We start from the raw sequence: 19,569 nt of genomic DNA on the forward strand, positions 1-19,569 counted from the left end.
CCTTAATAATGCTGTTAAATAATGAAGTGATGTTAATCTACATGAACTAGTTTTAACTTGAATAACCTAGTCTAGTATCTTGATGGAGAATAATGTCCAATTCACGGATCTACAGTTTATAAATTCTAATTTCTTCTACTTTTTGAAAATCAGAAGTTTCCAGCACATCCTAAATATTCTGTAATTCCTCAAAGATGAAAGCACTATAATCACAGCCTTTACAAGTTTTCTCAGCAGAATCATTTTGAAGTCAAATTCATTAAGACAAATTCACTGTTTCTTAAACTCAATACTGAATGCTACGAAATATCTAAGTAAATAAAGTACACAGGATTAAAAAACAATCAATTTCTTCCCTAAAAGTAGATTCAGAGTAGAACCAATAGGGAAGATTTCTGAAATGATTATGTTGCCTGGTAATTCTGCATTCTATTTCATTCCCTAGTGATTAGTTTCTGGAAAAACAGAATTCCACCAAAGAACAGACAACAGAAAGGAAAAAAAAATTTCCTACAGGTTATTGGGCAACAGCACTCCATGTGTCTGTACCTAGTTTTTTTTTCATCCCAGGTTCTTATTCCCATGATTTTTATCATCAAAAGATCACTAAGGCTTGTCTTACCAGGTGAGTAAAAGTCAAAACCAGGAATATTGAGTTACTTTTACTTCCTTATTACACCAAATGATCTAACATGTCTGTTTGATCACATATGTTTTATGGTGAACCAATAAATGCCAATTTGAAATTTTAATGGCAGTACAAAGGACAGGAAATGCTTAAGATTCACAGATATAGAAATGTTTCGATTCCTACTTCTATCATCCCAGTCATATCCTACAACTAAAATAAAATCTACATCTCGCTGGGATGCAAACAAACTGTCAATTTCCAACTGTTTCATTCTGAAGATTGAGCTATCATGACTATTCCCCCTTAAGAGAGTCAACCTATCTTGCATTGTCAATCTAGCTAAAAAACTGAGAAATGTTTACATCTAGTCCATTTCTAAGTTTACATTAAATCTCAAGAAAATTCTGCCGCAAAGAGAAATAGCAAGGTAGTAAAGGTAGATTGCACTGACAATTATGAGAAATACAAGGTTCAAATGGTCCAAAAACACAGGAATTTGCTGAGAATTGGGCCAAAATCAATTTACAATTGGAATCAAGCCTCAGTCTCCCTTGCCTTTATGTCCTGGCCACTAGAACACCACCTTTAGTGCAAAAAAATTGAGAGGATGGAAGATAAATACTTGACAAAATAACGCCACTTAGATTGCGTTCAGTACCATATCAAGGCACGTTTACTGCAAAAGAAAGGTGGGCACAGAGTGGGGCAAAGTAAGTAAACCAGTCACAAGATGTTTCTAGTAGGCATTTCAGCTGGTCCTCTACCCTGTTCACTCTATTCACATAGGTTAATCACGTTATACTCTTATCACATTATCTGTTGGTCCAAAAACACACACACACACACACAAAACAAAAAAATTAAAGATGCCACCAAGTATGGCTTATCAGATGTTAAAATCAAACTATCTACAAAACAAGAGAAATAACTTACCTCAGACAGAGAAATTCAGAACCCTACCTTAGAACTTTATTATTATCCCTTAAAACCTAAACTAGCTTCTATATTCAAGTTTGAGGCAACTGTCATGCTTAATATGCTATTTCCTGTCTTTGAAGAATTCTGAAGACAATGTCACTAGATGGCAGCAATGAGTTGGCAATTTTTAAAAAGATGACTAAATCTTCAAGTCCAAAAATTTTCTATTTCACACTGTCTTTCACAATTTCTTGTCAACCGTTTCTCAGTACCTTTTGGATACAATTTCTTGTCAACCGTTTCTCAGTACCTTTTGGATACTATAATTTCTGTCTACTTAGAGCATCATCATCTGGTCTGTTTTTTCCTTTAACACACTGAAGAGCTCCTATTTTGCCCTTGTCCCTTTTGGTTCGAAATCTTTCCCACACTACTTTATTACTCTACCTGGCCCAGTCTTTGTTCTCTCCTATAGATCTCTTCTTTGCATTTATCGACTATTTCCTTCTAGACTCTTCACAGTGGCCGACAATGAAGTGCCCATGTGTCTACAAAACAGGGTACTTCAATTTGCTACATCAAAACACAGACATGATCTCAAGATAAAAACTATCATGTAAAGACTATTAGGCATGAGAAAATAGCACATGGTAGTATTTTTAGGACATTTTCAGGCCACAAGTAAACAAAATTGGCCATTCTAGATAAACTATGCTAATTCTAAGACTTAAAACTAAGACAATACTCATTATAAATAGGGCCCAAATTCAATAATAAATGGTAGTACATCTAAAAACAAAAATTGGGGACCAATCTCACACTATACACCAAAATTATAGATGGATCAAAATTTAAGTGTAAAAAATTACATATGCAATTGTCAAAACCTAAGACAAAGCTCAGCAGTCCCCAAAAATATGAACAGAAACATGAAAACAGGATATTGAAATTCAAAGATACCACTTTTTAAAACTGTTAGATTGGTAAAGATTACATCAGTAATAACTGATTCAGACAAATGCCAATGTAAGCTAAAAACACTGAGGGAAAGCTTGTTGGGTAGGAAACAAATTATATAGTCTTCAAATCTTACCCAACAGGTTACTCTATGATTATAAAGAGGAAAATGCACCTTTACAATAGACATGAAGTCTTCACTTAAACCAAGTAATCTAACATTATGTGTCTCCTGACTTGACAAAATAACATACGTCACCTATGCAATATTCCTGGTAAATTATTTGCCTGGAATATACAGAGGAAAACAATCACACTTCGAATTTGTGGGGGACACTATACAACTGGCTGAAATGCCTCAAAAATAAAACTAGGGGGTCCTTTCTAGATTAAGAAAGCAGTGTTTGAAATTATGACTGGATAAGAGACATTGTGACTAGAGAATTTTAATGAGACTATACGAGATAATACTGAGTTGTTAATTTTCATTGTTTTCTTAAGTATTTTGATAACATTAGCTTTATTCTTAAGAGGATGCAACCATGCTGAAGTTATTATTCTTAAGAATCATGCCTCTAACTTTAAATTCATTCAGGAGGGGAAAAAAGCATATATGGACAAAATGTAATAATCTAGACAGTTGCTACCAGAATGGGGAGATTGAAGCAGACATGGTACATGTACATATATTTTCTACATGTACATTATTACCGGTTCGAAGTTTTTTTTAAAGATTCTATTATAGCAAATTGAAAAATGATATATATGTCAAGTCATACAATGTAACAAGTTTCCATAAAAAGCAAAATGACATTGTTTTTGTCAAATTTGGTTAATAAAAAAATGACAATCTCACTGGGGAACTTCCACTGCTCTAAGTATATCACTAAGCTTCTGGAGGTTCATTTGAAAATTCCTTAAGTGCCAAGCAATGGGTAGTTCTACATATTTGTATTAATTATGCAACTGACAATGTTAAATTTCAAGTCACCCATGTTTAGAACTGAAAGAGAAACTTTGACCATCCATAAGTTTTGTAAACCCATGACAAGAAATATTAGAAAGCCATTTAAAAACATGTTGTAGAAAGCTAAGTGGAAAATGTCTATAATAAGAAGCTCTAAAACTATATAGTAATGACTCCTTGTTGATGAAATATAAATATTATAAAATATATTATAAAAATATTAAAATATATATAAAACCGATAGCCATGAGACGAAGAACAAATCAAAACATCAAATATTAATAGTAATTATCTTTGAGGGCTGATGCTGTAATATTTTATCTGTATATTTCCTATGTTTTCTTCAATAAGCATTTTATAATAAAAAAATTTCTGTCCAAGTATAAATGGGTAACGTAATGCCAACAAAAATGAAGTTTCTAAATGAAGGTCTTTAAGAAAACACTCCCAGGATCTCAATGATGGAAAAAACAATCATGTAGCTTAATGCCCCCCCCAATTTCTTCAAAGAACGTTAAAATTCCTCTACATCATGGTTGTTCACTCACCAATGATCATGACTCTAGAATTCACAACCTGAAGATACTCAATTCTAAAACTTAATTGGCTCTTTAAGTAATTCCTTCCCTTAGCTCTTCTCTTCAATTATTCATTAGCAATCAGATCATTTTTTCTGTGATTTAAAACATTTTATTTAAATTTTTCACTATCCTGACCATCTTTTATGAAAAAAAGAAATTGTGCCTTACAGCAAATACAACTTAATCTGTCAATGTCCATCTGAACACAGCAGTCCAAATATGGTTGCTCCTGCAAGACTGGAACACACTTTGCATGCTACCCAGACACTACTGTTTCTGCTAACTTTGGCACTGTCAACACACGCAGAATTCACTGTTACTAAAATCCCCAAATTCTTATTCATTCATTAATATAATGCTAACTTCTTCTATTTGAACTACATCGAGCATTAGGCTTTACATTTCATATACTATTTCATCCTCTTATACTTAGTTCCAGCCTGAAGAAAATTTCAGACTTTGATTTTGTTGTGAAATGTTAACACTCACTCCCAATTATATATCCATCATTGATCTGTTCAACATATCCTGAGGAGTCTCTACAAGTCAACACAATTTTCCTTCAAAAGCATAAGACTTTTACAGGTTATATTTCACTTTTGGAACAATAATTAGTATTGTCAATCTCAACTAAGAAGCCTTTCTGCCTATTTTCTGTACACTGAAAAGATCTACCCTGGTGTAGTTTTGAGCAGGGCCCAGGTTAATATTTAAAAAACTGTAAATCAAAAGTTTAGGTAAAGCCTATTAAAAAAAATTAAACTGAAAAGGTAGATACAAAAATACCTATCCCCACCTATTCAAGCCATGTCCACCATGACCAAATTTCATTTAAAATAGTAACTAACCTTGAGACGAGAAGTTCCTAAACAGAACATAATACAAAATATTCCCATTAAATATACCCTTAAGAACTGGTGAATGTCTGCAACACGTTTGTCCACAATTTAAGTCCTTATTACTGTATATAAAAATGAAAATAGATAAATACACCTTAATAGTTAAGGGCTCACAGGCTTTGGGGTCAGATAGACCTGTTTCAATTTCATGTATGCACTTCCCTTCAGGAAGCCAATCCCATCAAAAACCAGTTTCAACTACAAAATGAGTTTCATTAATAGTATCTGTCTCATGGGTAGGTATGAGGCCTAAATGAAGGAAGGTTAAAAAAAACAATGACGTTGTGCCTGGCACATTCAAGTGTTGCCGCTATAGCTGCAGCTACTACAACATCATTTACTATTATTGGTACATACAACAAAAACTGGGCCGAACAAAACCAGGTGATTAATAATATTAAAGGTTTATAGAAATTTAAAAAATTCAATATCTTGTCCATCCTAATCCCTGCCAGTCAGACTGTAGATTGCCAGGTTTCACTTGTGGACCAGAGCACCTTAGAAGCCTCGCCCAGAACAGTGACCACAGGTTCAGTAGGCTCATGCTAGGCACTTCTAGACATGGTGGTGGGGGGAGGAGGGGTGATAAACTCAATATCACTATAAAGGAAATATAAATTAAACCAAATACCATTTTCACCTACAAAAAAAAAACAAAAAAAAACACATTTTATATCAAAACAGTCCTTTTCATACATTATTTCTGACATTATGAAGTTACCATATTTTCAGAGGACAAATGAACTACTTTATCAAAAGCTTTAGGGCTATGCATTCTTTAATCCAATAATCTTTTGTGAACTCATCTGAAGGAAAAAAGGATATAGACATATTAACAGTAAAAAATGAGAAAACGAGTGCATGACAATGAGACTGGCTAAATGAATCTCAGTACATCAATCCAATTGAATATAAGCAGCAACAACTATTTTAAAATGATGTATTAACACATATGTTCAAGATGTTACAAAGTATACAGAATACCCAGGTTATCTAGATGAATACACACTAAAGTGTTAGAATCTCAGGATGTGGTAGGATTGTGAAGTTGTTTTTTTTTGGGCAGGGGGGGGTTTTTTTGGCAAAGCAACCCTTGACCTCAGATTACAAGGACCTTGTTATTTTACAATCCCTTATTTTTTTACGCCTACAGCACCTGGTCTTTCTAGTTGGTCTCCTATCCAAGTACTAAGTTGGCCCAACCCTGCTTAGCTTTCGAGATCAGACAGAATTGGGCTTGTTCAAGGTGGCATGGCCATAGACAGATTGTGAGGTTTTTAAGTACTTTTTTCTTTAGTAACATTATCTTTATAATTTTTCCATTCTGCAAGGATAGCTTAATGCTACCCTGGAATGTAATGATTATGATATACAGCTTGGCCTAAAGACAGCAAAGCTTTTTTATAAACTTAAACAGAAGTTGGAAAAGTTGAGCACTTCCTTCCTCAAGAGCAATTCAGAACTATAGAAAAACAAGGAAATGGGCATCTTCAAAGCACCAAAATTATCACTGAATATTGTGTTTGATAATTTAGGGTCTCTCAGTCATTAAAAGTCACAAAGGATATAGACACATTTCTCTCTATCTTCACAATCAACTGTGCCATTATTAAACATGAATTGTCTGTTTCTGTGAGTGTTGCATCAGACTTAAGGAAACCCCTCCACTCAGCATTTAGAACCCATCAAATAAATCCTTAACTAGAGCAGCTTCTACACATAGTAAAACTCTCCATCAGCAAGCAGCTATTTACTCTCGGAACATTTAAACCACTTGGAAAAAAAAGGTTTCTGAATCTTGTATCGAACAAGCATTAGAAAATACGTAAAAAAAATGCTTCTCACAGCAGGAAAAAAACTAAAATCATTATTTCAAAATTACTTCAGTTAGGCCAATAAATCTGGACTGGGAAATAAAGCATCGAGGGTACAGTCAATATATAAAAATAAGTAAACAAAAACTATACAAAGGGCTTACTATTTCTGATATAAATAAAAACCTATGTGAATGGATATTAACAAAATGGTTAGTGTATAAACCCCTATTCAGGAGAGTATCTTTATACTTAAGAGATTCATGCTTAAGTATTTACAGGGTCTTTGTCTTAAACCAGCATTTGCTATTGTTTACAATCAAGAAGTAATTATAGATTGGTAACATTACCCCAGATATGTGCCTAAGAGCATATATCATTCGAAGTATACATATTTTAGGATGGCATGTAGTTCTAATTACTAGATTAAGTAGCATCACCATTTATCCAGCCTGCCTGTTTGAAATTACTCGATTCTTAATTTGATTTGTAATCTGAGGAGTCATGAGTTCAAAGCTTGCATATAAAATGGTCATTTTAAATACTGTATTTCAATTTTACATAAAATATGGTTACATTATGATCAACTTCCCCTCCCCAAACATCAAAAACACTCTTGCCAGAAAGCCCACAAAAATTTCTAATTCCCAAACAATAAAAAGGAATAAGAGATACAGAGCAGTGCTTCTCTTTAAATGTGCCCATGGTAGTTCTGGGATAGGGAATGAAATTGTTTATGAAGCTTCCAGATGCTGCTGCTGCTGCTGCTGCTGCAACACAAAACATATTCTGAACAGCAAGAGTTAATTGTATTTCCTTACTGTCTTGTAGAAAGCTTCAATTCTCTCAGTAAACTCAAACTAAGTACTGAGTTCCAATAAAGTATACTTTTCAAAGTCTAGCATGGTCCCCCCCCTTGGAGGTATGTGTTTGGAGCATTAGAATTTTTCAGATTTTACAAAGGCATACTGTGCTTTTTGGCTATAACCACCCAATGAGATCTGGGGAAGCATCTAGCTATCAAATCAGATACACTAATATTTCTGCAGTAATACATATGCATAGTCACTACTGATATCAAGTTTTGTCACCAAATGAATCTGCCAAATTAAAAAAACTGTCGTATGTTTAAATTTCTGAATCGTGAATAAAAGATTTTGGACCAGTAAGTCAAAAATATTTATAAGGAAATAATTTTTAATATTTTCTATCACTCAGGCCTAAGCAATTAAAACATGATTATACCCAAAATTTTGAAAATAATAAAATACATATATAGTGGAATCCTAAACTTGACTTTATCACCAATATAAAGATAACTATGCCAAGAGTCTCTCAATTTTTTAAAAAACTTATCTCTAGAAAACAGAACATCCCAAATTCCAGAAAGGATGAAGTGAAAAACATGTAAGCAAAAACAATCATCCCATCTGTTTTACTCTTGCAGAAATAAAACAATTCGGGAATGCCTTAGTCCTCAGAAAAGCATTTTAGGGTCTTAAAATATATTTAGTTTCTTGTGTGATGATGATTGTTTTTTTTCCTAAGTCCTTAAATGTTACAAATACATTGTGAAATACTGAAATATAGATGAAATGGATCAAGGATTTTCTTCAACATAAACGAGGAGGAGGGTGGATGCAGGTATAGAAGAAACAAGATTACCCAAGGACTGGTAAAGCATGGACAAGTTCTCTTTTGTGTTTATTTGGAATTTTTTCACAACAAAATTAAAGACAGCACCAAATATATGCATATACATCTGAGAAAATTTACTTATGAACCTCAAACTATACATAGAAATATACTCAACATGATAGCAATTTTTCATTCAGCAAACCTGTAACTTTATAAACATTCTTATTCAATTTATACTTATCAAATACTAAAGACACTGAAATTCAGTGTCCAAAGCTTAAATATAATATTAGCAAAAAACCCAGATAAATCACAAAACAAGAAATTAGTAGTAGTCACTTAAATGCCAATAAATAAATAAAATGTTATTACTTTTTTGGAGAGCAACCTATATTTAAAAGTTTTTAAAACATGCATGCCCTTGGACAATTCTATTTCTAGGGGTTAATTCTAAACAAATAATGCTATTTACAAAATTTTAGTTGTAGAGCTTCAATTGTTTATGAAACTGTTTACAAAAATGAAAACTGGGGAAAACCCTAAGGGCCCAACAACAGACTTTTGATTAAGTAAAATATCAAATATCATACCAGTATGCAATATAATACTGTGTAGCTATTAAAATTTTTAGATCTTTTACCTACTTAACATCTGATGTTAATGTTATGTTCATGTTAAGTTAAAAAAATATTACTACTTAAATCTATGTGCTTTATGTATGAAAAGCCTGGACGTTCACACCAAACTTATTTTTGACTGGTTAACATATGTCTTTTGGGGAGGGGGGGCTGGTTTGCATTTACTAAATGTTATATGGGCATGCACTGCTTACTTAATTTGGATTCAAGGTAAAAGAGAGTATCTTCTCTTAACCCACAGCAATCATGAGTCATTTGATTAGTCTTTCTTTTTTTATTTCAGTAAATCTACATATTAAACAAAACACGAATGCATAACTCCCATTTAAGAAGCCAACGAACTTCCAAGGACAAAATATATTTCTTTGGGAAGCACACTTTCCTACATCAATTTTAGCCTTAAAGTTTTTAAAGTTAACACCAAAATCACTTAAGTGAAGATGACTATGTTTAAAGGATTAATATAAGGAATGATACTGCACTATGAATGGTTACATAATTTTCAGAATACAGAATTTTAGTAAAAAAGCTAGGGGAAAAATTCCACTTAACATATATTCCACTAAACTATTTGTAAATGTTTTCCAGATTCACCAGAAAAGCCCAAGACTGTTACATCAGTTCTAAAATCAACTCAAAAGCCATAGGTTAATCTAAATGGGAAATAGGAAGACTAAGACTGGTGAAGTGATTCAAATTAGGTAGGAAGAAAAGTCTAATGTCCTGTAATCTGTTAATGGCTACCTTTTAAAGTTGAAATATATCTACAATAAGGAGTTTTAAGTTTTTAATTAGAATCAAAATATGGTGTTGCTCATTATACTGTCTTTAAGCACACAGAGCTAGTTCCCTTCTACCCTAAATTCCTCTCACTTGCCCAGAGGTAATCAATGTTGTTTCACACATATCTTTCCAAATATTTCTCTATGCCTTTACATTAAGTTCTATAACAGGTGAGCCAGTGAAAGAGCTAGAGTATTTAAGGGGGGAAGAACTTGAAGGGCTGTGAGGGAAAATATTACTGAGGTCAAGTAAGAACCTGAATGAACTGGAAACTTAACCTTATGAATGAGGGAATTAAATTCCAAGGAAAGGGTTTGAGGTAGAAACATCTAGTGTTCAAGACACACTAAGGAGGCCAGTGTAGCTGGAGACTATATTAGGGAGGGGCACAACAAATCACATGGGGTGTTCTGTAAATCACAATGAGAATTTTGACTTCAATGCTGAATGGCAGCTATTAGGTGAGTTTTAAACAGAAACTCAACAACACATTTTTCTAGTATTACATTTTAATAGGTTCTATCTAGCTGCCTTACACTGGTGGGGAGGAGGAAAAGAAACAAATCTATTGCAATAATGTACAAAGGACAACTGTGGCTTGAAACTGGAACAAGCCACGGCAGCACGGGTGGTGAATTCTTGTTATATTTTAAAGGAAAAGCTGACGAGATTGTCTGCAAGACCAAAGGTGAGGTATGAGAGGAAAAAAAAAAAAAAAATCAAGGCCAAAGTCTGGCCTAAATGACAGGAAAACTGGAGTTTCATTAAATGAAATGGGCAATGCAGAAGAAACTGGTCGTCTGAGGGAAGAATAGCAAGAGTCCCAGGCTCTGGACTTTTAAAACTTAACGTTCAAGGGAGTTGTCATGTGCATAGCTGGATAGATAAGTGTCATTCAAAAGAAGTCCAGGCTGATGATAACTTATAGATAGTATTTAAGTTATACTATCAACTTAGAGATGGTATATAAAACCATGTGACTAAATGAAGTGACCCAGAGAGTGTGAACAGAAAAGTGGAAGAACTGAACCACAGAGCACTCCAACTGGGTGAAAGATCAACCAGAAAACCTGAAAAGTAAAAAAATGTTTCAAGGAGGAAAGTGGCTTGACTGGTTAAATCACAAGTAGATCAAGTGTGATGAGGACTGAAAAAGGACTGCTGGATTTAGCAATATCCTTCTGGGGCGTTTTTTAAAACAATTACTTCAAATACAATTACTTTTTTTTCAGTGTTTTTAAATGTTTTTACTTCCCTAAAAAAATGCTGTCACATTATACCACAAAGCCACATCTACCTAAATAAACTACTTACTACCTTGGACACTTCTTCATGCCATTTAAAGTGCTGTGAATTAAACAAACTATAACAACATTTAGTTTAAAATCCTTTCAAAAAATATTTTTAAAAACTCAAAAGTCCAAAGCAGTTTTTTTTTTTTGGACGGGGGAGGGGGGGTGCTTTAACCAAATTAATTAAAGCTCTGTTTTCCTGAATACCAAACATGTCAAGTAGTCTAGTATGAGTAAGTGTTGAAATCTGCAGGCTTAACTGCCTGGGCTGAATCTATGTTTCACCATTTACTAGGTACATCTATCTTTAAGCATATTATTTAAATCCTGTGCTTCAATATTCATATCTCCAAAACATGCATTTTGTTATTTACACAAGGTTATGATCATTAAATAACATAAGAACTTCGATAGTGAACACATGGTAAAGTGTCCAGATTATTACATCCAAAAGGAATTCAGGTTCTACCCCATTTTTCCTGTCAAATAGGAAAGGTATTACATCATGTCTGATCCAACAAGGATGTTAGAGAAATAACCAGTAATTTCCCAGATCGATGAGGAACCTATCTTCAAACTAATTATGTTAGTTTATACACACTCAATACACACAAAGAAAACTCATTTGAAAAACCAGAGCAAGTACCTTCAGGCCTAGGATTACCACTTTTTTTCAAGAGATTAACAGATAGTGGCCTACTCTAATACAGCTTCTCATTTATTGTCCTACTTGCACTTAACTTCCTCACAAAACAGCCAGAAGGAAATTCCAGAGAAAGCAATCAAATCTTTCCTTTCTCCCAAATCCTTCAATAGATAATCTTAAACAGGGCCCTTATAAGGACCTATATACTTAGTATTTGCCTACCTTTCACATTTGTCTCCTATCCTATGCATTCTTAATGACTACCCTGCAGTAGTATTTCCTGCTCCCAGGCCTAGTTTTATTTCCCTCAGTATCTGCTTTCAGATACAATTTACAGATCTCAATTTCAACATCAGTTTCCATAATGTCTTTTCACCAGCAGCACTCGCATACCTCCATAGTCTAAATTTGGTTCCCCTATCATCTCACCCTGTTCTTTTACTTCATAGATCTAGATTGCGAAAATGCAATTTGCTCACTTTATTTCTCCCCTCTGTGGTTTATAATACTCAAGATGTCAGGGGACAGTATGAGTTGTTCATGCCCAAGCCTAATGGTCATTTCAGAATAAGCACTCAAATGTTTAATGAATAAACATGTCCACTTGAATGTTCCATGACCAAACAGTTCTTTTTCCTACTCTCAACACTAACCTTTTGTTTACCCATGTATTCCCATCCCAGAAGCTAGAAACCTAGGGGGTCAAACCAAATCCCTTACTCTTCATATCACAGCCACCACCAGATCCTCCTAAATTTACTCTCTTCCTCTATAATCCCAATACCATTTCTTTTGATGAGGTCAGGTCGTATTCTTCCTTATTTATCACCTACTTCCAAGCTCATTCTCCTCCAAAGCCATCTCTACACTGCTATCAGAGACATCACTAAAAAGGAAAGTCTGACATCACTACCCAGTTTAGAATTTTTCAATAGCTCACCACTGGTTTCTGGATAAAATACAAACTCCTCAGCATGGCATTAAAATTTTTATAATCCAGTCTTACCTAAGATTCACTTCAGCTCCCTTTCTCTTAGAAGCATTTCCCAACCTCTTACAAGAATCAATTAGGTACCTGTAGAATTGCATGCTTCTTCGCGTTGTGCTTACCTCTACTTACATGACACAATCTCATTCAACTGTATCCCTCATGAGGTTAAATCCCTTTAGAACTACTGTATCTTTTTGCTACCCCAAAACCAGAATAAGATCCATAAAGTAATGGATTTGTAGAATTAGCAAGTAAGGAATAAATTAAACAACCTATAGTGAACAGCAGCTTCACAATAACAGCGCAACAAAGTAGAAATAGCTTTCATAGACTAGAGAGCATCAATAAAACTTGTTCCTATAAAGTTTTTCATTTCTCTCCCAGATAACCTCAGAACATTTTAACTTTCCCACTGTTTTCTTCTGAAGCTGCCTTCAGTTTCACTTTAACTAGATTTTACCATTTCAGTGCCAATAAGGGGTCAAGTATGTGATTTATCCTAGTACCACAGCACTGAATATGCCTTTAAAAAAAATTTTTTGCCCCAGATCAAAATTTATTAAAGCAACTCTAAGACGAGTTAAGATATTTCACTGTTGTGAATAAAACACTACAAACTGCAAAAAGTCTTAACTATTTGACTATCCATATCCTTATCAATCTCTACCGTTATTGTGAATAGAGCAGATTCATTCCTGCATATCGCCCTTAGAAACACACTGGATTTTCCAGTAACTAGCTGGGCCATAAGTCATCATTGAAAGAGGTCAACCCTAGATCTTCTCTATTTGCATACAAAGGATTAAGCAGATTTCTCTGCTTTGTGAAGTTAAAAGCCTACCAACCCTTTTTTTTTTAAAGTTTTCCAGTGAGACAGCATTTTAATATTACAGTAAGCTTCTTGTGGTTTGAGTCTTGTGCAGTATTAATGATAAAGTCTAGAATAAAATCCAAAATTGTCACAAACGCAAGACCATTCCAAATGACAGAAAATTTTTACTAATTTGCAATAGTTAGAAAAAAGACCACCTTTGTTGCTAACCATTAAAACAAGCCATTTTCACTCTAAAGTATATGTAAACTTCAGCTGCTTTTCTCAATTACCAAAAATTCTCAGCCCAAGTTAATTAGATACTAATTTCATTAGTTTACAAAAAACTGAAGTGGCCTCCCTTGGGAAACATCTAAGATACACAAAAAGGATTAACCCTAGCAATTCCAGAAGTTATCAGCTACACCTCTCATTAACTAAACTTAACTGGTGTATTTCCTAGTCTTTGCAATGAAACCAGTGGACCTCACACCTCTTACCATCACCCAGGAAGGGTGTGCATCTGTTCCGAAGGCCCCCCTGGCTCCAGGTCATCCTGGCTGCCGCTGCTCCAGGCTGGGCATCCATGTTGCTGCAGCTTGTGGTTTGTGAGGGGTAGTGTACAGGAAAAGCAGGATGGGATTTCAAGGGAAACAGGAGGAAGATGGCTTTTTGGGAAAATGCCACCATCGTCATAGGTGTTAAGTAGTACCACACACATTTTATTGCAGCACAGTTTAAAAATTTAACAAATGAAAGATTAAAAATAAAAAAAACAAAAATAAAAAAATTAAAAATACAGACGTCCAGAGATGCTCTAAAACAGTTAAGTTAAAGATCAGGAAAAATAAGGTCACAGACTTAACAGCCAGTAAAATTCTTTCGAGCGGGGAAGGGGATGAGGGCAAGGGGGGGGTTGGGAGAGAAAAGGTTTATGTGATCATTCCACTTAAAAATGCTATTGCCTTCACTTTCTCTCCCAAGATGCAAAACTCCAAAGTCAATTAGGAGGCCGGAGAAATTCTTATGAACATTCAGAAAAACTCGATTTTAATCCGGTTAAAAATCATCAGTGTCATTATCATCATCATCATCACCATCATAAGTATAATAATAAATAATAGTAACTAGTAACAACAATAAAAAGGAAATCAGCGGAAAGTCAGGAAAAATGTAAAAAAAAAATTGGAATAACTTACTGTAGCTGAAGATCAAAAAAATCTCACTGTAAAAAAACAAAAATAAAAATAGCCCAGATTAGAAAAACGGGAGGTGCAAAAATGTCAAGTCAGTAAAGTTCATTTCTTTTCTCTTTCCAAAAGCAGTTTCCACAAAAACCGCAAGGGTAAAGTTCTTAGTAGCAGACAAGCAAAGCCCTTTCCACATCATCAATCAATCTTAAAAATACACGAGGAAATAGAGAGGTCAGTTTATGAGAGGCTAAAAGGCTCCTCCTCCTCTAACCCAACTGCTGCAGAAAAAATAGAAATAGAAATTTTAAAAATTACATCTTAAATCCAAGTCCCGTTTTTGGAAACAATTAAAAAAAAACACCTGTAAATCTGCCGTAGTGCACACCAAGTTGCATCATTATGTTTAAAATGTCTTTATAAAATCAGTTTTGGAATGGGAATGTGTGTGTTCTGGAGGGGTGGGGAAGGGAGGTTAAAAATCAAAGCTGAGCTCCAGTGAGGAGGGATGGGGTTCGCCTTGCTGCCCTGTGAAAGGAGAAGGGACAGATTGAGTCAGAGTTCCTCAGAAATGTTGTGCCATAAACCCCCAAGACAGAAAGTCTGTCCATTGCATCTAACACATTTTGGTAAAGCATAACATTCCACGGGGATGGGCAGAGCCTCTACACAATCACTTTGACCAGTGACTGTCTTCACAATTCAATATTAAGTAGGTAACTAAAATTAACAAAATACGTGCATGTATTCCCTTAAGGGTCTCAAAAAAAGGTCTAAATTCAAACATTCATCTTGATAACCAGCAGTTTGGGCAAGGAAAATATAGAAAAACCAGGCCAACAGAGATAAAGTGAGCAAATGTCAAATATCAAGATTATGAAGTGAATTCATGGATTTTGAAATTTTAAGTCCATGTAGTTTTTCCTACAATACAGATTGAAGGAGAATGTTCTACCATGAAGATACATAATAGAGATGGCATCATTTCTCAAAACCAAGGAGTGATCAAACCACAAGACCTGATTAGTTCTACAATAAGGAGTAAAGATGCTTTAAATAAGGAGCACATTATTCCACTCACAGACTGAATGAAAAACAACAGATAAAGGGGAAAAAAAGATTATGGCTACTGAATATTTAATGTCATAAAACAGATGAAAAGTAAATAAACGGTTCTTAAGGAACTTGTTTCTGTGGTCCCACTACTTATAACCTAGTATATGTAGTTAATTCCAAGACAGGAATTCTAAGAATCTGATACGTAACACCAAAAACAAACATGACAGACTACCTGTCTTATCAGCTAAAACAAGATCTGCAGTTAGACTGTAGGTCTTTGGGCAAATATAAACTGGTTGCACTCGCATTTCAATATTTAGCTATGAGGTTTTTTCTCATCTCCAAATGTCAGTAAACTAAAAAATTTTAAGCTGAGTTTTTTAAGTGTTTCATTAGTCAATTATGTATGAATAACTACAGAAACAGAACAGGTACAACTCTAAAATTTTATAAAAGTAGCAGAGAAGTTTAGGCATGATATGTAAGTTGCTTTTACACTTGATGTGTTAAATTGTACAATGTATAAATTATAAAAAAAAGTTATAGAAAATGTATTCTTTTGAATGTTACCTCCTTTGAGTTAGTGTTTGGGGTGTACAGTAATGGCGAAACATTGTTTTCTTTCTTGCAGTCATAGCCTCAACATGGCACTTAAAATTTTCAGGTTATGTTAACTTTGTGGCTCACCTAACAAAGCCTTTGTATGTCACGCAAGACATAGCTTAAAGAAGCAGTTAATAGAAAGCATTTACATCTCTCAAATTAAAGATGTCTCCCAAGATGTTAAACATTGATGTTATCACTCATAAAAATATAGACCAAACTACTTCAGCATGTAATTCTAACGCTTTTTAATAATAGTATATCTAAATTCCACTACTTTGTCAATCCTCTGGGTGATTAGGATTTCTTCTTCTAAAGGGATATTCTCAAAGGGAGGTCTGCCAACCAGATCACACAGTACTTGTGAGAAATGCAAATTATCAAGGCCCACTCCAGACTGACTTAATTAAAAACTCTGGTGGTGGAGAGCCCAGCAATGTTTTAACTAGCCCTCTTGAGTCTGATGTCAGCTTATCTGCTGAGTTTAATGATGAATCGCAGTCCCCTAGTTAAGATCTTTATAAACAAAGTGCCTCATCTTGACAGTATACTAAGTAAATTCAAGAAAATTATTGAAAGAACCCTATAGTAATCCTTTCCATCTTTCTAGTATCTACAAGAACACATGCAATTACGCTATATCAAATAGTTTTGGTTCTCACCAATTCGCCAATAAATCTAATTATGTACAAAACATAATCTTCTCTGACTCCAATGAGGATGAATGAGTATACATAGTAAGTACAGGGAAAAGTGTCCCAAAGACAAGTACTAAAATTACTTGAAGATGAAATGATATTATTAAAGGCAGTTAACATTAATTGATAATATACAGAAACTGCTTTTGATAGTAAAACTTTCTGTACCCTTTCCAGTCTTCTGGCAACAAATGAGTTACAGAAATCAAATGTTTGACTTGCCTGACACAGCTAATAATCAGCATGGAGAGAACAAAATCCAGTTCTCTAACTTCTAGGCCTAGATTCCTTTAACTGTTAGACTCCCGTTAACATTTCACACATTCACCATTTAAAATAGTTAATCTTTGAGATTAGAATAGCTATTTTGGAGTTTATTCCATGTTTCTAACAGAAATTTCATCCAAAACAAGGTCACATACTACGTGAACCCTCTAGAGACCTAATACAAATATAAGCTGTTTAAATTCTCTTCAGAAGGAAATAGCAACCACCAAGCATTCCCGTGAGATGAGCATAGGAAACAAGATGAGAAGACCTGCAACTAAATCATCCTTCTTAAATCCTTCCTCTCTAGCCAACACGCAAATGTTCCTAATGACTACCTATTTGAAGACACATCCAGAACTGTTTCAGATATTAATTCCGGTGCCAAATCATTCCAGATGAATATTAACTCAAAGAATTGTTTACCTTGGTATATGCTGATCCCAAGGAAGCCATATTTCTAACACTCAAAGCAAGAAAAGTGCCCTTCGATTAATTTCAATTTGCTAATAATTGTTTTTAAATATAAATCTTGGATTTCTCTTTGCCAACAACATTTCTAACTAGGTAAAGGATTTCCTAAATTCATCAATCAGTGCCCTTATCTCATTTCTAACAATTCTTCACAACGACTTTAGTTTTAAGCCCATGTGATAAATAGACATGTTTAGGATTTTATAAAAAAGGCGATATTTTCAATTCCTATCATTATCTACATGGTGAAGAATCGACAAATGCTTAGCAATCTAGAAAAAGAGTATTTCCTATCAAATAGGTTTCATAAAGGATGAATTTCCCCTGCAGTATTGGTAAATAACATTATTTTTGTGAGAAAAACATTATGGAAATTAAAAGCAATTAAATCTTACATGAGAATAAAAAAGCGATTTCTTGGATAAAGGAATTTGATACCACCGAAAAATCTATGTAATTTTTATAAATTTGGCAAAAACTTTTAATGGTTCAGGACCTCGCAAATAGTAGGCACATAATACTTGCTTAATAAAAAGTACGAGGTTATACATTTTTGCCAGTTAAGATTGTCTGGAGAATTAATTCCAGAATATCTTGACAATTAAACTTTATCACCTTTGGACGTTATAGCAAAAACAAATGCAATTCTCGTAATTAATTTTTTTTCCCAAGTGCAGTTGGGAATTTCCAGTTACTGCTAGGGTTGCTTTAATTAAGTTCCTTTAAAGATTCAAATTTAGTGCTTTTAGTGCCTAGTATGCCAATAGCTAGTAAGACTCTGACAACCAACGCTATCATGTCTCAGTTTCTTTCTGAGAAAAATAGTAATACCTACCTCAAGCAAAGTTCCACTAACTTATATATTTCAAATGATTTGTAACCTGCAGATGAAAAGCAAGCCAGATTTAATTACTGTTAATATGTAAGTGGATTACAATTTTAAAAAACTGAAAATACTTCCATTCCGGGTCCATCATTTTCTCAGAAAAATAATAAAAAGTAATCAGTAAAATACTAAATCTACTGTTGCAATATTTATTATTTTTATGTCCTGCGGTACAATGTCTACTTGGTAACCCTTCCCCATCCCCCGCCCAATTTTAAAATTTCACAGTAGGCATTAGCACTATGTTAACTTCAACTACATTAATCAGCATCTCGATCTTCCCTTTCATTATCTCTCCGAGTCCTCATGGTCGTAGAAAACGAAAGGAAAGCAGCCGTTAACACAGAAAGAACGAAAAAGACGTTTTCCCTGCCGATCATGGCTTGGAAGACACTAGGTTAAATCTACGCAAGGGCTGAGGCCTATAAAACCCTCTCCCCCATAAATCCTAATACCCCAGTGCAAAACAGAATAAATGGGGGGCCTGGTTATTCTACCGAGGGGAGGGTTCCCTCGTCTTCTCTCCCACATCCCCTCGCGCTCCCGGAGGAACCCAGCGCCTCCCCTGCTTCCGCCTCCTCCACTTACCTGGAGGGGGAAGGGAGAAGAGATTCGATTCTGAATCTCCTACTCCCAAGTTCTACGTGGAGAAGCCGACTGCTGCTCGAGGTCGGCAACGCGGCCGCAACCGCTCAGCCCTGGTCTCTTCACAAAATGGCCCCCGTATCTCCTCTGCCGCCGAGGCGAAGGCCTATCCCCCGCCCCATTCCTGGGCATCTTCCTATTGGCTGGGATTTTTCTCGCTCCCGCTTCTAATTGGGCTATT

The 19,569-nt window shown here is 34.8% G+C and overlaps 1 protein-coding gene and 1 non-coding gene across 11 annotated transcripts in view; one reads left to right on the forward strand and one right to left on the reverse strand.

Moving 5' to 3' along the window:
- The window catches only part of HNRNPC (heterogeneous nuclear ribonucleoprotein C (C1/C2)), a 49,298-nt gene extending 29,814 nt beyond the window's left edge, over positions 1–19,484 (reverse strand). For 3 of the 10 annotated variants that reach the window (XM_015594423.2, XM_015594422.2, XM_015594421.2), the window contains exons 1-2: positions 19,332–19,484; positions 14,766–14,791 (exon numbers count right to left, since the gene is read on the reverse strand). The gene's annotated coding sequence lies outside the window, so the exon portion shown is untranslated. Of the gene's footprint in view, positions 1–14,066; positions 14,671–14,765; positions 14,792–15,120; positions 15,285–18,692; positions 18,739–19,331 lie in introns of those variants that run through there. The other 7 variants (XM_006918323.3, XM_015594418.2, XM_015594416.2 and 4 more) reach the window with 6 other exon arrangements.
- LOC112484980 lies at positions 5,386–5,518 on the forward strand. Its single transcript, XR_003048322.1, has one exon. It is a non-coding gene; the product is annotated as a small nucleolar RNA SNORA52 (small nucleolar RNA).
- Positions 19,485–19,569: the final 85 nt, after the last annotated feature.

The sequence above is a fragment of the Pteropus alecto genome, unplaced genomic scaffold, assembly GCF_000325575.1.
Source record: "Pteropus alecto unplaced genomic scaffold, ASM32557v1 scaffold1197, whole genome shotgun sequence".
Classification (NCBI taxonomy): Eukaryota; Metazoa; Chordata; class Mammalia; order Chiroptera; family Pteropodidae; genus Pteropus; species Pteropus alecto.